This window comes from Rhinopithecus roxellana, chromosome 12 (assembly GCF_007565055.1).
Source record: "Rhinopithecus roxellana isolate Shanxi Qingling chromosome 12, ASM756505v1, whole genome shotgun sequence".
Taxonomy (NCBI): domain Eukaryota; kingdom Metazoa; phylum Chordata; class Mammalia; order Primates; family Cercopithecidae; genus Rhinopithecus; species Rhinopithecus roxellana.
The window spans coordinates 56,890,765-56,913,075 of record NC_044560.1 but is presented as its reverse complement, the minus strand read 5'-3'; the positions used below and the strand labels follow the sequence as shown (position 1 = coordinate 56,913,075).

Sequence of the window (22,311 nt, the reverse complement as noted above, 5' to 3'; positions counted from 1 at the left end):
ACTGTTGAGAAGACAGGGAAGGGCATCAACAAGCAAGAAAAAATTAGAACAAGTTTGGCCATAAGAAAGTAAAATATTGGTCAGGTCTTTCAACACAGATGAAAAAAAAAAAAAGGGAGATTAGGGCCATGCTATGAGGACACTGAATGGCAGCCTACGTAACGGGAACTTCATCCTACAGATAAGAGAAGTCATTGGAAAGCTTTGAGAAGGTCACAAACAGGACAAAAAGCATTTCCAGGAAGATTACTCTGACCAGCCTTAGGCAAGAGAAGTTGGGAAATGATCTTCAACTTTGGAAACTTAATAGAAATATCTAAAAGATCTATATTTCTTTTCTTTTCTTCTCATGTCTAATTTTGAAATAAGTCAGATGTTCTAAAATGTTCCCAAAATAGGCAAAGTCCTCACATGCTTTTCGTTCAACTTCCCCAAATATTAACATTAAAGATATGCACCTAATAATCAAAATCAATAAATGATTATTAACCCTGTAAAATGAATGCCTGTAAAAAGCTTATCCAAATCCCCTCTATTTTATGATTAATATCATTTTTCTGGACCAGGATACAATCTAGTATCACATATTGCTCTTCATTGTACTGTTTTCTTGGTCTCTTTTAATCTGGGGAAGTTAGGATATATCTTTAAGTGCTTCACATTTTTGAAGAGTTTTGGTTACTTATTTTGTAGCATGACCTTCAGTTTGGACTTTTCTAATATTTTCTCACAATTAAACTCAGGTTATACAGTTTGTACAAGAATACCACAGGGATGATGCTGCACCTTCTCCATCCATTATATTCGAATGCCCTAAGATGTCGTTATCTCTGATTACTGGGGATGTTAACTTTGATCACTGGGCTAAAGTTCCTCCACTGCAAAATGACCCTTTTCCTTGAAAGCATTTTTAAACAACCAGTTCCTGGGCTACACCACATTCAGCCAAATCAGATATGCTTGAGGGATGGTACAGGCATTGGTAGGCTTTAAATGCCCTACTAGTGACTGTAATCAACATCTGGAAATGCAAACATGTGGCTTAGACAGTGAAGATTAGAATCCTGAAAATTGGCTAGGAGACCATTCCTAAGGCTTCTCATTAAAGAAAAAAAATCTAATTCTAAACAAAAGCAAATACATCTGGATTTTGGCATGGACATATGGTAGAGAAATTGAGGAAAAATAGAAATCACCTGATGGGTAAAGAGATGAGTTACTAGACTGCAGTCCAATTTGAAAAAAAAAAATTCAGAATCAGGTGTGGTGACACTTGCTTGTAATTCCAGCACTTTGGGAGTGAAAGTGGGCTGATCACTTGAGCCTAGAAGTTTGAGAAAAGCCTGGGATTTCTCCAGCCTGGGTGAAACCTCTACAGAAACAAACACAAAAAATTAGCTAGGCATGGTGGCACATGCCTGTGATTCCAGCTACTCAGAAGGCTGAGGCAGGAGAATCGCTTGAGCTCACAAGGTTGGGGCTGCAGTCAATTATGATCTCATCACTGCACTTCAGGCTGGGTATGACAGTGAGACACTCTCTCTATAAATTAAAAAAAAAAAAAAACAAAAACAAAGAGTAAAAATAATGTTATAAGTCAGATCTAGTACAAAAACTGCATCTTATTCTGTGATGTTGAGATTCTATAATTAAAATAGAACATGCAGGTGTTTCCATATGAATAGCTGAAAGATTCTCTACTTTTAATGCAGCTGCATCATATTCTACTGTGTAGATACAAGGTAATCTGTTTAGTAAGCATCGTGCTGGTGAAAGTCTAGGTTTTTCCCAATATTTTGCTGTTAAACAAACAATACAGTGAATAACCCTGATTAGGTGTCATTTTTCATAACTGGTAGTGTGATAAATTTTTCCCAGTAAAGTTTGGGAGGCAAAAATATGTAATTTTAAAACTTTGACATGCATTAAGAAATTTTACTCTATAAGGTTTGTATATATTTTTATGCTCCAAGGAAAGTAGGGGAGGGTAATATCACCTCAGTTGCTCTCACACAAATGTCCTGAGTGACAGGACTTTTAGGGACACAGGCACATGGCCATATCCCTGGTGCCCACACAGGGCAGCGACATCTGGATCCTGGGAAGCTCCAGGAAAGGTGAGGATGCCCTCTAGAGGACACCCTGCTAAGGATCAGAAAGCGGCCAAGGAAGTCTAGAGATTACAGCAGGTCTTAAACTAAGGGAAAGTTCAAGTGGAGGGCATTAAGGTTCAAGGAGCAAGCTGAGGTGAGAAAGTGGTAGAGACTGATGGAAGGAGAAGGTAAAAAGCTCCAGGGAAGCTAGGGGAGGCACATCAGGGCTCTCCACTCAACCTCAGCATTGAACTTTGTAGTGGTCATGCTGGTGGGGCTCTGTAAGCTCTAGAATGTTCAGCACTATCTGGGGACTTTATCCACGCAAGGCCAGCAGGACTCCCTCCCCCAGCTCTGACAACCAGCAAAGTCTCCAGACTTTGCCAAATGCCTTTCCCAATGAAAAATTTGCCCCTGGTGGAAGCATTAATCTACACTAACCTATAAAAGCAAATCACCACTAAAACTCATCACCTCTTGGTAGAAGAATTACAAGTGTGAGAGGGATAAAATGGAGGTCTTCAGTATCTATTGAAATGACTTTTACTTAATCAGCAATTGGATGTCCCAGAAGGCATGTTTAGAGGTGATGCCACATGGCTGCCTGTACCTCACAGCAGAAAGGGTGTGGTTTTTCCAAGGGTCTGTAACCATGAACTGGAAATGTCTGTAACTGTGCAAGGGAACGACATCCACTGGTTTACGTTAAAAAATTGATGTAGGGAATTCTGTAGATATTGGGAGAAAAAAATACACAACGTAAACCCAAACCCAATTCTGATTCTCTCACCATCTTAGGGCCATCTTGTCTATCTATGAATGGTAGCATAAGGATTTTGGTATGTTTTCAAAATTGTATACTATTGGATCATTTTTAAAATATGAATAAATCCTAAACTGGATGAGGTAACTGGACACTGCTAGAGTCTCATTTTTGATCAGGAGAGCTGACAACATCCTGCTCCCCCTGGCCTGGACAGTGTCTGGCTCAGGGGCCTAAATGCAAAGGATGCAAATAGACATTTCTTTAAAGAGGATATGCAAATCATCAAGAGGGACATGAAAAGAAACTCAACATCATTAGGCATTAGGAAAATACAAAGTCAAAGCCACAAGGAGATCCCACACTACACCTACAAATATGGCTACCATTCTTTTCAAATGTTAAATAACAAGTGAAAGCCTTATGTAGAATTTGGAATCCTCATACATTGCTGCTGAGATTATCAAAAGGTACAGCCACTAGGAGAAACAGTTGTGCTGTTCCTCAAGAAGCCAATCATAGAATTCTCATATAAAAGAGCATTCATTCCTAGGTATATACCGAAAGAATTGAATCCAAGGACTGAAACAGTTACTCGCATGGGAATATTGATTGTAGCATTACTCACAAAAGATGAAATATAAAAACAATCCAAGTATTCCCCAACTCATGAAAAAACAAATGTGGTGACACATGCAACAGAATGTTAATCTGCCTAAAAAGGAAGGAAGCTCTGACATCTGCTGGAAGATGCATGGACTTTGGAAACATTATGCCAAGTGAAATATGTCAGAAATTAATAACATATATATATATATAATTCCATTTATATGAAACAACAAGAATAGGCAAATTCATAGAGAGTAGAGATGATCAAGGTCTAGGGTGGAAAATACGGGGAGTTATTATTGTTTCAAGGATACAAAGTTTCAGTTTAAAATGATAAAAATTTTCTCGGAAAAATGGTGATGGTAACTGAACACTGTGTATGTGGTTAATTCCACTTGATTGCACATTTTAAAGTGGTTAAAATAGCACATTATTCACAGAACTGTCAAAAATCGATTTCTATTATCTAATTCACCCAGGCTAAGGTGTTTCTTATGGCAGTTCAAGCCCAAGAATACATCATCTGACCCAGTGTTTTCCATGAAACATATCACTTTTTTGAAGAAGTTAGCTGGAAGCTCCTGTCCCCAGAAGAACCAGAGGTCCCAAAACAAGAGCTCCAGCAGGGGCTCAACCAGCACAGGTCCCATAGGGCAGCCTCGATGTCAGACCCTGGATGGCATGTGAGGCTACAGTGATACAACCACAACGTGACAGTGTAAGGGATTTTACTACTTACAGACACTGGAGAGCACTCGGCACACCTGGAGACCACAGATACAGAGGTCAACAAGCCCAGGCAGGGAGGAGAGAAGAGACCGGTAAGCCAATGGCTTTAGTAAGTCCAGGTGTTATCTGAGAGCTTTCCAGCAGGGAGCTTCAATGGATGTGTTTGAAGCAAGCAGCAAACACTGGGACAAGGAGATCATGCTGTGACTGAGAAGCAGTCACTTTAAATGTGAGGGCAAATGTCAGAATTATCAGTTTAAAGAAAGCAGCTGGAGAGAGGGGAGCCCAGCACACCAAGCAGGAGAGATGCCTCTAAGATTTCATCGCTGGCCACCAACTGGAGTCACTGGAACCAGATACAGTATTGAAAACTGCCATGGTGACCAAGGCCTGCCTCTGATGTGAGGAAAATAAATTTACAGCTTAAAAAATGAATGCCAAGGCAACATGACACTATGAGCACTCATGACATCCTGGAACACCAGAAGAGTGTGTTATTACTCTTTAATCCCAGAACAGAACTCACCACCACCCGCCTTCTCAGGTGTGAGCAACGTCCACGGAGTAAGTCGGGATGAATCTCTACAGCTCTGAACCCCTGCTCTGTCCCAGGATCCCCTTCCTGCATCTCAACAAGCCATGTTCCACAGGGTTCCTGGGTAACTCCCCATTTCCTCCTGCACGACCACGGGGAAGGTGTGTTGACCACAGGACAATCAGATGGGGAGAGAAGAGAGGACACCAAAGATGGTCACAAAGAAATGAGAAACCCTGAGCCCCAGCTCAGCCACCAGACCCCAGGGAGCAATACAGTGACTGAGAACAGTCCCTTTGACCATGGGACTCACAGCCCCCACTAAGCAACCAGCACAGGCCTCTCCTCCCAAGAGGCATGAGAGATTCAGCCTACACACCTCCAGGAAGGACAGTTTCCTCTGGGACACCCAGGTCCTGAATGTCCATCCTTGGAAGCTGCAGCCAAGCTAGACACAATTAGAGAAAGGAAGGGTCCCTGTCACCAGGCAATGCAGAGCTCACCCACAGCACAATGGGGTATCCCTGTGACAGGGACCTGGTGCAGCTCCAGCCTCCTGCACTGAAGGGGAGAGCCAGATGGGGATGAAAGAGGGCATAGGGCAAGAAAGTGCACCCTGACCCAGAACCATGGGGACAGCAGCAGGCTAAGGCCCAGGACTGTGCTTGCCCAACCTACAGGTTATGTGTGTGACTGTGTGTGTCTCTTTTGTGCATGTGTTTGTGTTTCTGCACATAGTGTGTGCAGAGGTTTGGTGACAGAATCACTGCTGAAAAAGGCAGAGGCCTCCACAATTCCCAGGGACCTGACACACAGACAAAGGGTAAAAGAGAAGGAGGGACAAGGAGGCAGGAGTGAGAGGGGAGGGGACAGAGAGGTGCCCTGGGCACAGACCCCGCCCATGAGCCGGAGAAGTTCTCCTGCCCAGGGAAGAGGCTCAGCACAGAAGAAGGAAGGACAGCACAGCTGACAGCCGTGCTCAGAAAGTTTCTGGATTCCAGGCTCATCTCCACAGAGGAGAACACGCAGGCAGCACAGGCCATGGGGCCCCTCTCAGTGCCTCCCTGCACACTGCACATCACCTGGAAGGAGCTCCTGCTCACAGGTGAGGAGAGAACTTCCTGGGAGAGGACAGAAGGAGGAAGCGGAATGACTGGATGGGGTCTCCTGGAGAGGGTGGGGTTCTAAAAAATAAAAGGAGTCAGCACTTTGGGAGGCTGAGGTGGGTGGATCATGAGGCCAGAAGTTCAAGACCAGCCTGCTCAATACAGGGAAGCCCCATCTCTATTAAAAATACAAAAAATTAACCAGGTGTGGTGGTGTGCTACTATAATCCTAGCTACTCGGGAGTCTGAGGCAGGAGATTTCCATGAACCCGGGAGGCAGAGGTTGCAGTGAACATAGATTGCACCACTGCACACTAGCCTGGGAGACTGTATGTGACTCCATCTCACAAAAAAAAAAAAAAAAAAAAAAAAGAAAAGAAAAAAATTACAGGGAAGAAGGTTCTGTTGGAGCCTGCATAGGGGAAAATATACCAGAGAGGGACAGGGGTCAAGACAGGAAAATCACATTGAACTGGAATTGGTAACAGGTAGGAAAATCTCAAGTGTTTTGTTTTCCTGGCTAATTATCACTGGACACCATATTTTGAAAAACGATAATGATAACTATTATCAGATGACACTTCAAATGAAAATATAAGCAGGGCATGAAACACTGTCCTCAGCAAAAAACCTCAACAATTGGGGAAAGCAAACACCCCGGGCATGGAGGGTCCTAGGAATTCTCACATCTACAGGAGTCTGAAGCCTGTCCCAGGCACTGGGGTACAACCAAGATCACAAACGTCCCTGTCCCCACGGAGCTCATACTCTCATGGGCAGGAAGACAGACATGCAAAGAGATCTGGAATGTGAGGTCAGGTGTTGACTAGAGCTCTGGAGGGAGCAGAGCAGGGAAAGGTCAGAAAGGGAAGACCCAGGGTCTCTGAAGGAGGTGTCAGGAAAGAAGTCTAAGGATGCCCTGACGTGAACAGGACCTGAAGGCAGTGTGGAGGGAGCCATGCAGACCCCTGGGGAAGAGGATTCCAAACAGAAAAATGCCAAGGTCAGAAGTGTTGAAGGAATGGGGGTCGTGCCGCTGAGCTTGACCCAGTAGGACAGTAGGACACAAACACACAAACACACAAAGTAGAGTGCGTGTGTTTGTGTGTGTATGTCTTCAAGGCTGATGATTGAAGAGATCTTCTGACTACCCAGGGCCCCATCTTTTCACCCCAATACATAGGTCTCAATATTGACTGATGCTCTCTCCACCTCCTAGCATCACTTTTAATCTTCTGGAACCCACCCACCACTGCGCAAGTCATGATTGAAGCCCAGCCAACAAAAGTTTCTGAGGGGAAGGATGTTCTTCTACTTGTCCACAATTTGCCCCATAATCTTGCTGGATACATCTGGTACAAAGGGAAAATAATGGACCTCTACCATTACATTACAGCATATACAATAGACACTGAAATGATTATATTTGGGCCTGCATACAGTGGACGAGAAACAGTATATTCCAATGCATCCCTGCTGATCCAGAATGTGACCCAAAATGACACAGGATCCTACACCATACAAATCATAAAGCGAGGTGATAAGACTAAAGGAGTAACTGGACATTTCACCTTATACCGTGAGTGATTCCACATGCTCCCTGGGTGTTGGGGGGTTGGGGTCACTTGTACTTTGCACACAGGATTGTCAGGCCTGGACTGTGCCTGTGTCCCTCTCTGCATTATGTCCCATGTTGGGGTTTTGGCATTTAGTACAGGACACACACAGAGGAGACAAACTTCAGCAGATCAGAATTCCTTTCCTGCCTCCAGACCCTGCAGACACTTGCTGCACAGGAAGGACAGTCTGATGGGGGGTGCTCAGCAGGAGGAGATCAGTCTCAGCCAAGCACCTCATGCCCTCTTCGTAAACTTGACCCTGAGAAAGACCCTGGAGAACTGAGTAGGGCTTTGCCTAAGAGGCCCCATGAGATACTCTCAGAGAAGCTCAGCCCTAGAAGCCTCAACCCCAGACCCCTGTCCCTAAATCCTTACTCCAGATAAAGCTGAGGAGCCTGTGTCAGGGTTGGGTTGTGGCAGGGCTTACTGGGACCAAGGATTTACCAGCTGTCTGAGGACTGTGTCTCCTGGAGCTGCTCACTGCCAGGGTCAGCCCTCAGAGCCTCATCTAGGCAAGGACAGAGCTTTCTTCACCAGAGACTCAGAGTGGAGGGGCAGAAAGACAAGCTTTGTAGGCCAGCAGCCAACTGCCTTGCGAGGCTTAGGACACTCCATAGAAAGTCTAATGTCCCCAGAAGCAGAAACAGAAGAACGAAAGTGTATCTGGCAGCAGCTTGTCCACAGAGATCTGACCTAAAGGTGTTCTCTCATTTAAGTGAATAATAATAAATGCTGTTTGTGTGAACACCTCCACTGTGCCAAGCATTAGGTCAGGTGACTGTGAATAATTTAAAATTTATTCACAGATAGCATGAAAAGTGACAATTCATTGGTGGGCCAGGCAGGCAGTTGGAGAGGGAAGGACTCAGAGAGGCACTAGGGGCTGTGACTGCTGGTCCCATGTCTTTCCATGACCCAGTGCTGCTCAATTCACATTTGAGAAAGTCTGTGCTTCTCCCACATACAGAAGGCAGCCTCACAATCCCTGAGCCCTCAGATTGCCACGCATCTGTCTTGTAACACAAAGAGTTACCGTTGACTTTTAAGCACTTGGTTGGCTGAGAGGTGGGAAAGGCCATCTCTGATTGAAAAATGTCTTTGGAGGAATCAAAGGTGCCACACAGGGCAATCTTCTCTCTGTTATCTGCACAGTGGATATTCCCAAGCCCTCCATCTCCAGCAGCAACTTAAACCCTAGGGAGGCCATGGAGACTGTGATCTTATCCTGTGATCCTGACACTCAGGACGTAAGCTACCTGTGGTGGATAAATGGCCAGAGCCTCCCTATCAGTCGCAAGTTGCAGCTGTCCAGAAACAACAGGACCCTTGTTCTATTTGGTGTCACAATGGATACTGCAGGACCCTATGAATGTGAAATGAAGAACCCAGTGAGTGCCAGCCGCAGTGACCCAGTCACCCTGAATCTCCTCTGTGAGTATCTTCTGTTCCTCTGTGAGCCAGGCTGCCATCCCAAATACACATGGCCAGAGGCCAGGCCTCCCAGTCCCTCTCAGGTCAAAATACAGAGATCTTTACCCCTGGACATCAAAATTGGCCATGAGTAATAAGAGTAGGCTTAGGCTTGATCAACAATAGGAGAGAAGAGGCTGCTCCTGTCATGGGAGAATCAGGGTCCAAAGCTTATGATGGGAGAAACGGGTGAATGTCTCAAGCTCCAGATCAGTGAACACAGCAGGGATTTGGCTGGGACTTCAGTGTTGTGACTTAGCTCACAGGGTCACTGTGGCCCTTCCACAGACCAGGATTTTCCCTTGCCTTGATAACATCACCTGTGACTTTATTCTCCTTACTCCAGATGGCCTGAATGTCTCCACCATTTCTTCTTCATACACCTATTACCATACAGGGGAAGTCCCCAAGCTCTCCTGCCTCACAGACTCTCACCCACTGGCAGAGCATTCTTGGCTGACTGATGGGAAGTTCCAGCAATCAGCACAAGTGTTCTTTATCCCCCAGATCACTAAAACATATAGAGGGGTCTATGTCTGTTTCATCCATAACTCAGCCACTGATGGAACAAATCTCATAATCAAGAGGATCATAGTCCCTGGTAAGTGGATCCCTGGAGCACTGGCAATATGTTTTCCAGTGAAGTCTATCTGGCTATCAGGGAAGAGCCACCTGCCCTCTGCAAAGGGAGAGGGAAAATAAAAAACCCAGGACAGGGAATATGTTTCTGCTCCAAACCACCAGCTTTTGCCTGTGCCCTTCACTCTTTCTAGACCATCCTTTAGACTACACACTAACAATGAACAATCTGAAAGGAAATTCAGAAAAGAATTTCAATTCACATTAACACCAAAAAGAATAAAATATTTTGGAATAAATTTAACCACAAAGGTCAAAGGGTTATACCCTGAAAACTACAAAACATTACTGTAAGAAATTCAAGACAACATCAATATATGGAAAGACATTTCATTTTCACGGATTGGAAGAATCAATATTGTTAGGAAGACAATACTACTCAAAGTGAGCTGCAGATCCAACGCAACCCCTTCCAGAATCCCAGTAACATTTTTTGCAGAATTACAAAAATCTGTCCTAAATCTGACTTGACAGGCTCTTATTAATGACTGACACAACAGAGACACTGAGAAAAAGATGCAACCATGAAAAGGTGGAAAGTTTTGATGACATAGAAAATAGCAGTCATCCTTTCTCACATCCCAAAGCCTTCAAAAACATACAAGTGCAGCATGTCCAGTATGGAATTGACCAAAAACTAATCACCAAGCTAGAAACATGGTGAGAGAAAAAAAAAAGGGCAAGAATGTGTTTGGCTTATCACCTCCCATTTTGGCACACTAATCTGATGCTGAAAAGAAATGCTCACTGGAGCATTTTAGATTTTGAATCCTTCAGATTTGGGATGCTAAACCAGTAAGTATATGACAAATATTTCAGAATCAAGAAATGTCAGAAACCGAAAACACTTTTTTTCCTAAGTCTTATGCATAAGAAATACTCAGTCTGTGTGAACTGTAGGCATCAAGCTGTACAGCAGATCTCTAGAACCTCCCCATCTGTCATAACTGAAACTGCACACCCATGAACAACTTCTGATTCTCCCCACTCCCAGCTCCTGGCAACCAGAGTCTCTTCTCAGATTCACTCTGGAATTCACATCCATGAGGTCCCTAGAGCAGTCAAACCCATGGAATCAGAGTAGAGTGTCCAATGAAAGAAAATATTTGCAAAACTTCTCCTAAATTTGTCTCATATCCATCAAACACACATGGTCCATGATGACCAGATTTCCAGAGGTTCATTCTCACCCTTTCCACCAGTCAGTTCTGCATTTGCAAATGTCCACATGTATTTCTGGAAGGATTCACATAGTCCTCACCTGCCCTCTGCAGAAGGAGAGGAAACTTAAAGAACCCAGAACAGGGAACATGGTTCTGCTCCAAAGTCACCAGCTCTTGAATGTCAACTTCACTCTTTCTAGATCATTCCTCACACTCTGCTCTATCTTTGGAGGTCACTGACTCAAATAAGTCATCACGAAACACCTGCAGAAAACTGCCCCACCTTGTGCCTCCACGGCCTGATGACTGAACTGACCTCCAGTCTTGACTCTGGTCTCTCCTGTCTTCTTTCTGCTGAAACATCCAATCCCAGGCCAGGCTGCTTAGTATCTTCAGGGTTTCAGGATAATGGGAAGTCCCATTATTACTCATCTCTAGAATATCCTTGGAAATGGAAACTGCAGAGAAATCACATCTTGGGGGGCAAAGTAGGATGGAATTTGGAAGTGGCCCAGCAGTTGCACATTCCAGGTAAGGAACCCAAGGTGAGACAGGCTGTCAGCTGATTAGAGAGGGACTGGGAGGGGTACCAGGACCTGTGACTCCCACTGACATGTCCCTCCATGACCCAACACTGCTGCTCAATTCACACTTGAGAAAGTCTGTGCTTCCCTAAGACAGAGCAGGCGGCCCCAGAGTCGTTGAGCCCTTAGATCATCATACATCTATCTTGTGACACACACAGCAGTTATTGTTTTCAAGGACTCGGGTGGGCTGAGAGGTGGGAGATGCCAACTCTGATTGAAGGATGCTTGTGGAGGAATAAAAGGTGCCACACAGGACAATCTTATCGCTGTCATCCACACAGCAGAGCTTCCCAAGCCCTACATCACCAGCAAAAACTTCAACCCCATGGAGAATAAGAAGTTGTAGCCTTAACCTGTGAACCTAAGACTCAGGGCTACACCTACATGTGGTGCGTAAATGGTCAGAGTCTCCTGGTCAGTACCAGGCTAAAGCGACCTGGTAAAAACAGGATCCTCATTCTACCCAATGTCACAAGAAATGGCACAGGACCCTATGAATGTGAAATACAAGACCTAGTTGGTAGCATCCCCAGTGACCCAGTACCCTGGATGTCCTGTGTATCTTTCGTTCCTCTGTGGGCCAGGCCACCAGCTTAAATCCAAATGACCAGAGGCCAGACACCTCAGTCTGTCTCAGGTCCAAGTACAAACACTTTTATTTCTGGACACTCAAGCTGGCCATAACTACCTGCCCTGGGAAATCCTGGGTAGGCACAGCCTTAACCCAGAATATAAGGGGAGGGGATGCTCTTGTCATGGGAGAGTTGGGGTTTACAATCTGTGATGGGAGAAACAGGTGAATACCTCAGGCCTCAGCTCAGTGAACACAGAAGGAGTTTGCCTGGGACTTGAGGGTGTGTCTTGGCTCAGGTGGACACTGTCCCTTTAAGAGACCAGGAGCATTCACTTCCCTCAGACGACATCACCTGTGGCTTTATTCTCTTTACTCCAGATGGTCCACACCTCCCCAGCATTATCCCTCCATTCACTGATTACCGTTCAGGAGAAAACCTCTACTTGTCCTGCTTCGCGGAATCTAACCCACCGGCAGCGTATACTTGGACGATTAATGGGAAGTTTCTGCAATCAGGACAAGAGCTCTCTATCCCCAAAATTACTACAAAGCATACTGGGATCTATGGTTGCTCTGCTCGTAATTCAGCCACTGGCAGCGAACGTTCCACATTCAAGACGATCAGAGTCTCTGGTAAGTGGATCCCTGCATCATTGGCAATAGGGTTTTAGGTGGAGTCTATGTGGCTTTCAGAGAAGAGTCAGGAAAACCTTTTCACTCCCAACCTGTGTCCCATGGGCAGCAGCAAATCCTAGATTCTCCTCTTGAACCCTCCCAATTTGTCTCTACAGACTCTCTTCTCCTTGTTTTTCTGTTTTCTCATGGCTGACCTTGTGTCCAGCCTGAGAAAGGTAAGGAGGGGACTTTGTCAGCCCTGAGCCCTAGGTGGTGGAAGAGGCTTCACAGAGGGACAAGAAGGAGAGTCCTCAAGATCAAGTTGCTTCTTGCTGTCACAACACATCCCTTTCTGCCACGTCTTTGTTTTCTTTTACTTACTCCATGGGCTACAAGGAACATGTGAGGCTTTGAAACAAGCTCATATTTTTCCCCCAAATGAGAGGAGGAAGCCCCTTGGATGAGAGAGGAGCAGCTCAGACTGCTGCTTGCTCTGCTGCGGGCTTCTCCAGTGACTGGCCCTGCCTGACTCCACCTGGGGTGGGACCAGCATGTGTGGAGAAAGAGCCCTGGAGGCCTGTCCTGAATTCAGCTAAATCGAACTTTCACTTGAAGTTAAGCCAAGGCTGCAGGGAAACAACAAGAGAGAGAGCCTTGGGGCAGACCCTTGAGCTGTCTCCTGGCTCTGAAGTCACCGGCTGTATGATGCTGTGGGCACAGCATGTGGGACACAGCACAGGGGACAATGAGTGATGCACACTTGGAGAAATAGGGAGATTCACCTCTGGGCCTCTGCACGGCAGGAAAGGGGCAATGCCAAGAAGTGTGTATTTATACAGTGTAAGACTACCAGGACACTTTATATATATACATAATATAAGACTTATCATTAACTATTTCTAAGTGTGCAACTTAGTGTTGTGTAACCATCACACTATCCATTTCCAGAACTTTTTCCTTTTACCATATTAAACCTCTGTACCCAATAAACAGTAACTCTCACTCCTTCTCCCCTAACCCTTAGCACATACCATTCTACTTTGTCTCTATGTAACTGGCTATTCTATCTTTTATAATTGGAATTATATAATAATTATCCTTTTGTGTCTGCCATATTTCAGTTAGCACAATGTCTTCAAGGTTCAACCATTTTGCACGATGTATTGGAATATGCAAGTATTTCTTTCTGGGCTCTCTGTTCTATTGCATTAATTTCTATGTCTTTCTTTATGCCAGTACCACACTGTATTGGTTACTGGGGCTTTGTAGTAAATGCTGAAATCAGGAAGCATGGGTCCTCCAGCTTCAATCTTCGTCTTCAAATTTTTTCTCTAGAGTCATGAGATTCAATATAAATTTTAGGACAATTTTTCTTTTACTGCAAAATGTCACTGAGATTCTGATAGGAATTGTGTTGAATCTGCAGCTATGTGTAGCATTGTCCTTCTAACAATAGTGAGTCTTCTAATTCATGAAACAAAATGTCTTTCAATTAATTGATGTCATCATTAAGCAATATTTTATGGATTTCAAGTATAATCATCTCAGCTCTTTGGTTAAACTTATTCCTAAATATTTTATTCTTTTTGATATTAATACAAATTAAATTTTTTTCTTAATTTCCGTTCGGATTGTTTATAGTTAGTGTATTCAAATGCGACTGATGTTTGAATGTTGATTTTGTATTGTGCAACATTACTGAATTCATTTATTAATTATAATAGGTTTGTTCCATCTTTAGGATTTTCTAGATATAAGTTCAAGTTATCTGCGAACAGAAATAACTTTACTCCTTTCTTCCAATTTGAATGTCTTTTTTTAAAATCTTGCCTAATTTTTCTGACTAGACCTTTCAATACTACATTGAATAGAAGTGTCCAAAGCAGCATCCTTGTCTTGTTCCTGCTCATACAGGGAAAGCTTTCAGTCTTTCTCCATTGAATATGATGTTAGCATTGGGCTTTTCACATATTGCCTTTATGTTGAGGTGGTTTCCTTCCATTCTTAGTTAGAATGTTTTTATTATGAAAAATGTTTTATTATGAAGAATATTTTATTATGAAAAATTATTGAATTTTATCAAATGCTTTTATTGATTCAATCTTACTGATTTTAGTTCTATTCATTTTTGTGTTTTTCTAGGAATTTGTCTCTTTCATCTAGGTTATCCAATTTATTGGCATACAATTATTTACAGCACTTTCATAATCATTATTTTATTAGAATTGGTAGTAATTACTTCATTTTCTTCTTTATTTTTCTTTTCTTTTCTTATTTATTTATTTTTTTTTGAAGAGGGAGAGAGAGACAGGCTCTCACACTGTGGGCAGTCCAGGCTGAAATACAGTGGTGTGATTATGGCTTACTGCAGCCTCACCCTCCTGGTCTCAAGAAATTCTCCTTCTTCAGCCTCCCAAGATACTAGGACCACAGACGCATGCCACCATGCCCAGCTACTTGGTTTTTAATTTTTTTTTGTAGAGACAGGATCTCCCCAGGTTACCAATGCTGGTCCAAACACCTGGCCTCAAGAAATCCTCCCAGTGTGACTTCCCGAAGTGCTAGGATTAAATTATGACCCACCATGCTCGGACTCATTTTCATTTCTGATTTCTGTAATTTTAATCTTCTCTCTTTTTTTCTTAGTCACTCTAGTTAATGGTCGTCAATTCTGTCGATTTCATTCTGAAGAATCAACTTTTGGTTTCATTAAGTTCCTCTATTATTTTCCATTCTCCATTTTATTTTTATGCACTCTCATCCGTATTGTTTCCTTCATTCACTGTGCTTGGGTTTAGTTTGTTCTTCTATCATATCCTGAAGTATGAGCGAGCTTGCTTCATACCATTCTTTTAAAGGTTTCATGCCGTCAGTGAAACAAGATGCCACACACAGACGAACCAATGTCAGCTGCTATATTACTACCCTCATCATTAGCCTTGAGGTTAAATAGTCCTAGAATCAAATCTCAGATCCTCCTATTAGTAGCCATATGACACCAGGAGAGATTTTACACTACTCTAAGCTTCTGTCTTTTCATCGGCAAAATGGAAATAATGTCTACCTGACAGGATTATTTTGTGAATTAAATGAAGTACAGGTAAAGTATTTAGGACAGGTCCTGGCACATAGGACATGCCCCTCAACAGTACCTATTTCCATATATATATAGAAAAAGAGGTACCACATAACACACTAGAACATGGTTACTGACGACTTGTAGGAGAGAAAGGAAAAAAGCTAAATACAAAGAATCAAGCCTGGTATTTTAGTTTTTATCTACTGAGATGCCTCCATTATGGGATTAGACATATAAGATAATTTATCAGGGAAGACACTTGTGAGGGAATGTGGGGCAGACATGAAGATAGTGGGAGAACCCACACACCACTATGCAAAGCTGACTCCTGTGAAAAAGAAAGAGAAAGAAGTTTTAGGTATCAATACTGCTCTAAGAGAGTTTTTGCAAGGCTGATGTGGAGTCCTCCAAGAAGTCACCCATTAAAGTTAAAGAGAGCCTCAGAGAATTAGGCTTGCTTTCATGCCCTTGCTGGGAGGGAAGGAAGCTTTCTGTGCAAAGGAGGTGGTGAATTTGAAATGCACTGACCTGGGCCTTCTGTCAATCATGTCCCTGCCATGAAAACCTGGCAGGGTCTCATTCATGGCTGCCACCACAGAGACACTGAGACAAAGATGCAACCATGAAAAGGTGGAAAGGTGGAAACTTCTAATGACATAGAAAATAACAATCAGCCTTTCTCACATCTGAAAGCTTTCTGAAATATCTGAGTACAGTAGAGACTTGACAGAGGACTGATCACCAGCCTAGAAAGATGGTGAGAGGGGAAAAAACTGCAAGAATATAATCATCTCCCATCAACTTTCCAACAGAAATAATGTATTCCTTGAAAAAACAATTATAGAGTATCTCATGTTACATGCTTGTTCCTGAGGCTCCCCCCTGTAAAGTAACATCATCTCCATTCCTTCTTTTCTTTTCTTTCCATGACAGCTCCTTTAGGAAGAGGACCTCTATCCTGGCCTTAATCCAATACAACAGCCGTGATGTCATTTCTGTATTTCAGGAAGACTGGCAGGTATGATGGCCTTTTCTCTTGTCCCATTTCCTGCAGGGCTGACTGCCATGCTTGGGAGAGGGAAAAGACTTATTGGCCTGTATCTGGGACTGGATCTTCTCCTTCATCCACCAAACTCCTGCTTCTCAGCACCAATTCCTGCAGTTCCCTTTCTCCCTGGCCTTTATGCTCCCTGTACTCCACTGCCTTTTAGACATAATTATCTCCAGCCTCTGCTCGTTTGTTTCTCAGATTCAAATGAGAAGCACTATTTCACATTGTGAAACCCTCTTCATTATTTTTCACATCTCTCAATACTGTAATTCTCTCCATTCCCATAAAGACCTACCACTTCTCAAAGTGTTGTTTGACTTCTTGTCTCCAGAATTTGAAACCTTCCTCGCATATGACTGTCTCATAACCTTTCCAAAATCCAGTTAATTCACTTAATCAAGAATCTCCAGGGACATACTCTAGCCTCTTTGCAACTTCACATTTCTTCTGTTTACTAATCCTTCTCACTTCCTTTACCTCTACTTCTTAGTATAATTCCTCCATCTTAATCAGAACTGTCTTCCTACACATCCCTGCCCCTTCACCCACATAGACATAACATTCTTAGTTCCAATGCTAAGCCTGAAAACAGGGTGAACTCCCCTCCACCATCTGCACTACAGACTTAACCACACCCTTCATCACAAGCAATCTCTGACCTCACGGAGAACAAAGACTTTAGGATTAGCCTGTGAACCTGAGACTCAGAACAAAACCTATATGTGCTTGAGACCTTTTCCTGATGACCAAGTCATGTGTTCCAAAAAGATACAGAAATGAAGAAGGCAAGGTCCCTCCCCCAGGGGACATAAAGCCTAAGAGAGGAAATGAGACCTGAAAATAATCATGATACCAAAATAGAAAAAAAATGAAGGCCACAAGAAATCAGAGACATCTGATGGGAAATATAGCTACACATTGGAATCACTGGAAAACATTTTTAAAAGTGGATGCTAAAGCCCCACCCATGAGTTACACTTTAAAGGTCTGGAGAGGGACCCAGACACTGGCAATTTTTAAGTCTTCCCTGATACTACTAACATGTAACGAGGATGGAGAACTCTTGCTGTAATAGGTAGAACTCAAAACTAAATCAATGATTTTCAGCTAGAAGTACTGGAATGACCTAAGGACCTTTTTCAACATACATAAGACTATACTTTTTTGGCTCTAATTATTAAGGGGTTACACCAAGAACTCAGTAATTCAGTTGGAAAACAGAAGCTGAATGGAAAAACCACCTTATTTTATATGTCAAAATATATATACAAAGCATTTTCAAATGAGTGAGAAGTGATGCTAAACCTTCTCTAAATAATATTTATGGGAATGTTAATGAGTATTCTAGGCTGGGCACAGCGGCTCATGCCCGTAATCCCAGCACTTTGGGAGACCGAGGTGGGCAGATCATGAGGTCAGGAGATCCAGACCATCCTGGCTAACACGGCGAAACCTCGACTCTACTAAAAATACAGAAACAAAATTAGCCAGGTGTGGTGGCAGGCACCTGTAGTCCAGTTACTCTGGAGGCTGATGCAGGGGAATGGCATCAACCTGAGAGGTGGAGCTTGCAGTGAGCAGAGATCGTGCCATAGCACTCCAGCCTGGGCGACAGAGCAAGACTCCATCTCAAAAAATAAAAATAAAAAAGTTTAAAAAAATGAGTATTCTAAAAACTATATGAAATTTCTGGAAATCGAATATGTTATCAGTTATAGTGTCATATGCCACAGAAGTAACTAGATTTTTATTTGAGCTGTGTCTTTACCATAATAAACCTAATAAAAATCTCATTAGATTTTTAACCATAGTCATTTTAAATCTTTGTCATTCCCAGACAGTTGCTTTGATTCTTCCTCGAAGTATTTACAGTCAGCTACAGTCCAAAATTGCTTTTTCTTCGAGGAGATAGATGGAAAAGACTCTGACAACGACTCTTGAATGCAAGTTTCTGATAACTTCAAGATCACATCACTGGACTCTCTGAGAACTTTCAAAATTTTAATGAACAGGCTGATACCTTCATGAAATTCAAGACAAAGAAGAAAAAAACCTCAGTTTTATTGGACTAAATAATCAAAACGATAATGTTTTCATAATTTTTAATTTGAAAATGTGCTGATTCTTTGAATGTTTTATTCTCCAGATTTATGAACTTTCTCTTTTAAGCTCTTTATACTTTACAGCAATTTACTAACGTATACTTTTGTGAACAAAAATTGAAACATTTGCTTTTGCTCCGAATCTGAGTGCCCCAGGATTGGGAAAGTATTCATGAGGATTCATATGCTTATGGTAATAAAGTTATTTGCACAAGTTCAGTAAGAATCTACTCTCTTTATAACAGGACACATTTGAAAACATTGGTTATATCACCAAGACATTGACTGGGATGTTCTATTTGAGAATACACATAGAATAAACCCGTAGGGAATGCAGGCAAAGCCTGAAGTTGGTCTTGGTTTGACTTTCTAGTCTCAAGAGGTTTTTGAAAGTTTAATCTGAGAGTCTTATAAAACTTCTAGCAACGCAAAGTTTAAAAAGAGCGTCTATGGTCCATTGCTACACTTGCTGCACTTAGGTAAAAAATCTAGGCAAGTTTGGTGAGACTCAACCTATTTTGCAAACTAATTCATCCTACTGGAATTATCTCTGGTAAAAATAGAGACTCCTATGTAGAGAAATACTATGTTAAAAACTGTAGCACACCTGTTACCAGATTGAACCACTGTTCATTATCTTCGAATATTTATAATCCACTGGTAGGCTGGACTGGACCCTGAATCCTTTTAGTTTTTCCAATGCAATTTTCTCCCCTGAAATCATTAAGAACAAGAAGAGCTCTGTTCCTGAAGCTATATAAGCTTGGACAGTGGGTGCAGGACAGTGGGTGCAGCCCGACAAGTGAGAGCGGAAGCAGGGTGCGGCATCTCCTCACCCGGGAAGTGCAAGGGGGAAGGGAATTCTCTTTCCTAGCCAAGGGAAACCGTGACAAACAACACCTGGAAAATCAGGTGACTCCCACCCTAGTATGACGCTTTACCAAGGGTCTTAGCAAATGGCACAACAGGAGATCATATCCCAGGCCATGCTTAGAGGATCGCTGTCCCACTGAGCCTCCCTCATTCCAACACAGCAGTCTGAGATCTAACTGCAAGGCAGCAGCGAGGCTGGGGGAGGGGCGCCCGCCATTGCTGAGGTTTAAGTAGGTAAACAAAGTGGCCAGGAAGCTTGAACTGGGTGGAGCCCATCGCAGCTCAAGGAGGCCTGCCTGCCTCTGTAGACTCCACCCCGGGGGACAGGGCATAGCCAACAAAAAGCAGCAGAAACCTTTGCAGAAACAAATGTCCCTGTCTGACAGCTTTGAAGAGAGTAGTGGTTCTTCCAGCACAGACTTTTGGATCTGAGAACAGACAGACTGCCTGCTCAAGTGGGTCCCTGAACCCTGAGTAGCCTAACTGGGAGACATCTCCACTAGGGGCAGACTGACACCCCACAGCTCACAGGGCCGGGTACACCTCTGAGATGAAGCTTCCAGAGGAAGGATCAGACAGCAACATTGGCTGTTCAGCAATATTCACTCTTCTGTAGCTTCTGCTGCTGATACCCAGGCAAAGAGAGTCTGGAGTGGACCTCAAGCAAACTCCAACAGACCTGCAGCTGAGGGTCCTGACTGTTAGAAGGAAAACTCACAAACAGAAAAAACATCCACACCAAAACCCCATCTGTACGTCATCATCATCAAAGATCAAAGGTAGATAAAAGCACAAAAATCAGGAAAAAGCTGTGCAGAAAAGCTGAAAATTCTAAAAATCAGAGTGCCCTCCCCCTCCAAAGGAATGAAACTCCTTGAGAGCAATGGAACAAAGCTGGACAAAGAATAACTTTGACCAGTTGAGAGAAGAAGGCTTCAGACAATCAAACTTCTCAGAGCTGAAGGAGGAAGCACGAACCCAGCACAAAGAAATTAAAAACCTTGAAAAGAGATTTGACAAATGGCTACAATGACAATTTTCTATAATGAAATCATTAAGAACAAGAACAGCTCTATGAAAACCCTCATGTCTGAGGTGTGGGCCACTCTGAGTTCACCAAATGTTCAACACCATAACTTAGAGACACCTAAACTGCAAATCACGACAACAAGTTGATGAGTGTACTCTGTGGACAGTTTTTCTCAAGATGTCAGAACAAGACTATCAATCATGATGAGACTCTTACCTCTCTTAATTTGTTCTTGCTTATGCCTGCCTTCTTTGCTTCCCAGAATAATGCTGTACTTAGGATTTCACAAGAAGTAGCTTCTGAGAGTATGTTAACAGTGTCAGATATACCACGTCAACCACACTTTTTTTTTTTTTTTTAAGATGGAGTTTCTCTCTTGTTGCCCATGCTGGAGGGCAATGGCACAATCTTGGCTCACCACAACCTCCACCTCCTGGATTCAAGTGATTCTCCTGCTTCAGCCTCCCTAGTAGCTGGGATTATAGGCATGTGCCACCACACTCGGCTAATATTGTAATTTTAGTAGAGACGGGGTTTCTCCATGCTGGTCAGGTTGGTCTTGAACTCCTGACCTGAGGTGATCCACACGCCTCAGCTTCCCAAGGTCCTGGGATTACAGGCATGAGCCACCGCACCTGGCCCACTCATTTTTACATAACAAGAGATCCTTTAGTCCACCCCAAAGCTGAGGTTAGCTGCATTTTTAACACAACTTTTTCCTCAAATGTATCAAGTTTTTTTTTAGGCTTCCACTTCTATACTTGCCTATTCTTCTCACTCCCTGTTTTAATTTAACATAGACATGCAATGCTAGAAAATAGAATTGCTCTCTACCAGCTTAACAGAGGGGAGCCTGTGCAGTTTCTGACACTTCTTGTTGCACATGGATAAATACATCGGGTATTGTAGAGACTCAGCTGTAAAAATCAACAAATGTGCTGCCTGGTTAAAATGACTAGACTCCTCTGGCTTCTTCTTTGATCTATTCTATTGTAGTTGGTTTGCATCTTGCTTAAGGTGCATATACCAAACTCTTGATATTTTCGTCCTGATAGTCATACTGGTAGTCTCCCTCATGTGGTGCAATCAACAAACATTTTTATTTGTGTGGGTGCAAGACAGTGGGTGCAGCCCAACGAGTGAGAGCCGAAGCAGGATGAGGCATCGCCTCACCCAGGAAGCTCAAGGGGTAAGGGAATTCCCTTTCCTAGCCAAGGGAAACCGTGACACACAACACCTCGAAAATCGGGTCACTCCCACCCAATACTGCACTTTACCGAGGGTCTCAACAAATGGCACACCAGGAGATTATATCCCGTGCCTGGCTTGGAGGGTCCCATGCCCACGGAGCCTCACTCATTTCTAGCACAGCAGTCTGAGATCTAACTGCAAGGCTGCAGCGAGGCTTGAGGAGGGCGCCGCCATTGCTGAGGCTTAAGGAGGTAAACAAAGCGGCCAGGAAGCTTGAACTGCGTGGAGCCCACCGCAGCTCAAGGAGGCCTGCCTGCCTCCACAAACTCCACCTCTGGGGACAGGACATAGCCAAACAAAAGGCAGCAGAAACCCCTGCAGACGTAAATGTCCCTGTCTGACAGATTTGGAGAGAGTAGTGGTTCTCCCAGCATGGAATTTGTTTTCTGAGAATGAACAGACTGCCTGCTCAAGTGGGTCCCT

General features: G+C 43.4%; 1 pseudogene across 1 annotated transcript; it reads left to right on the top strand.

Moving 5' to 3' along the window:
• The first annotated feature begins 5,638 nt into the window (after window positions 1-5,638).
• On the top strand, window positions 5,639-16,596 carry LOC104669107 (annotated as a pseudogene). The gene is made up of 6 exons (XR_748939.2): window positions 5,639-5,834; window positions 7,055-7,414; window positions 8,607-8,885; window positions 11,595-11,869; window positions 12,266-12,520; window positions 16,515-16,596. The product of XR_748939.2 is annotated as a putative pregnancy-specific beta-1-glycoprotein 7 (transcript).
• Window positions 16,597-22,311: the final 5,715 nt, after the last annotated feature.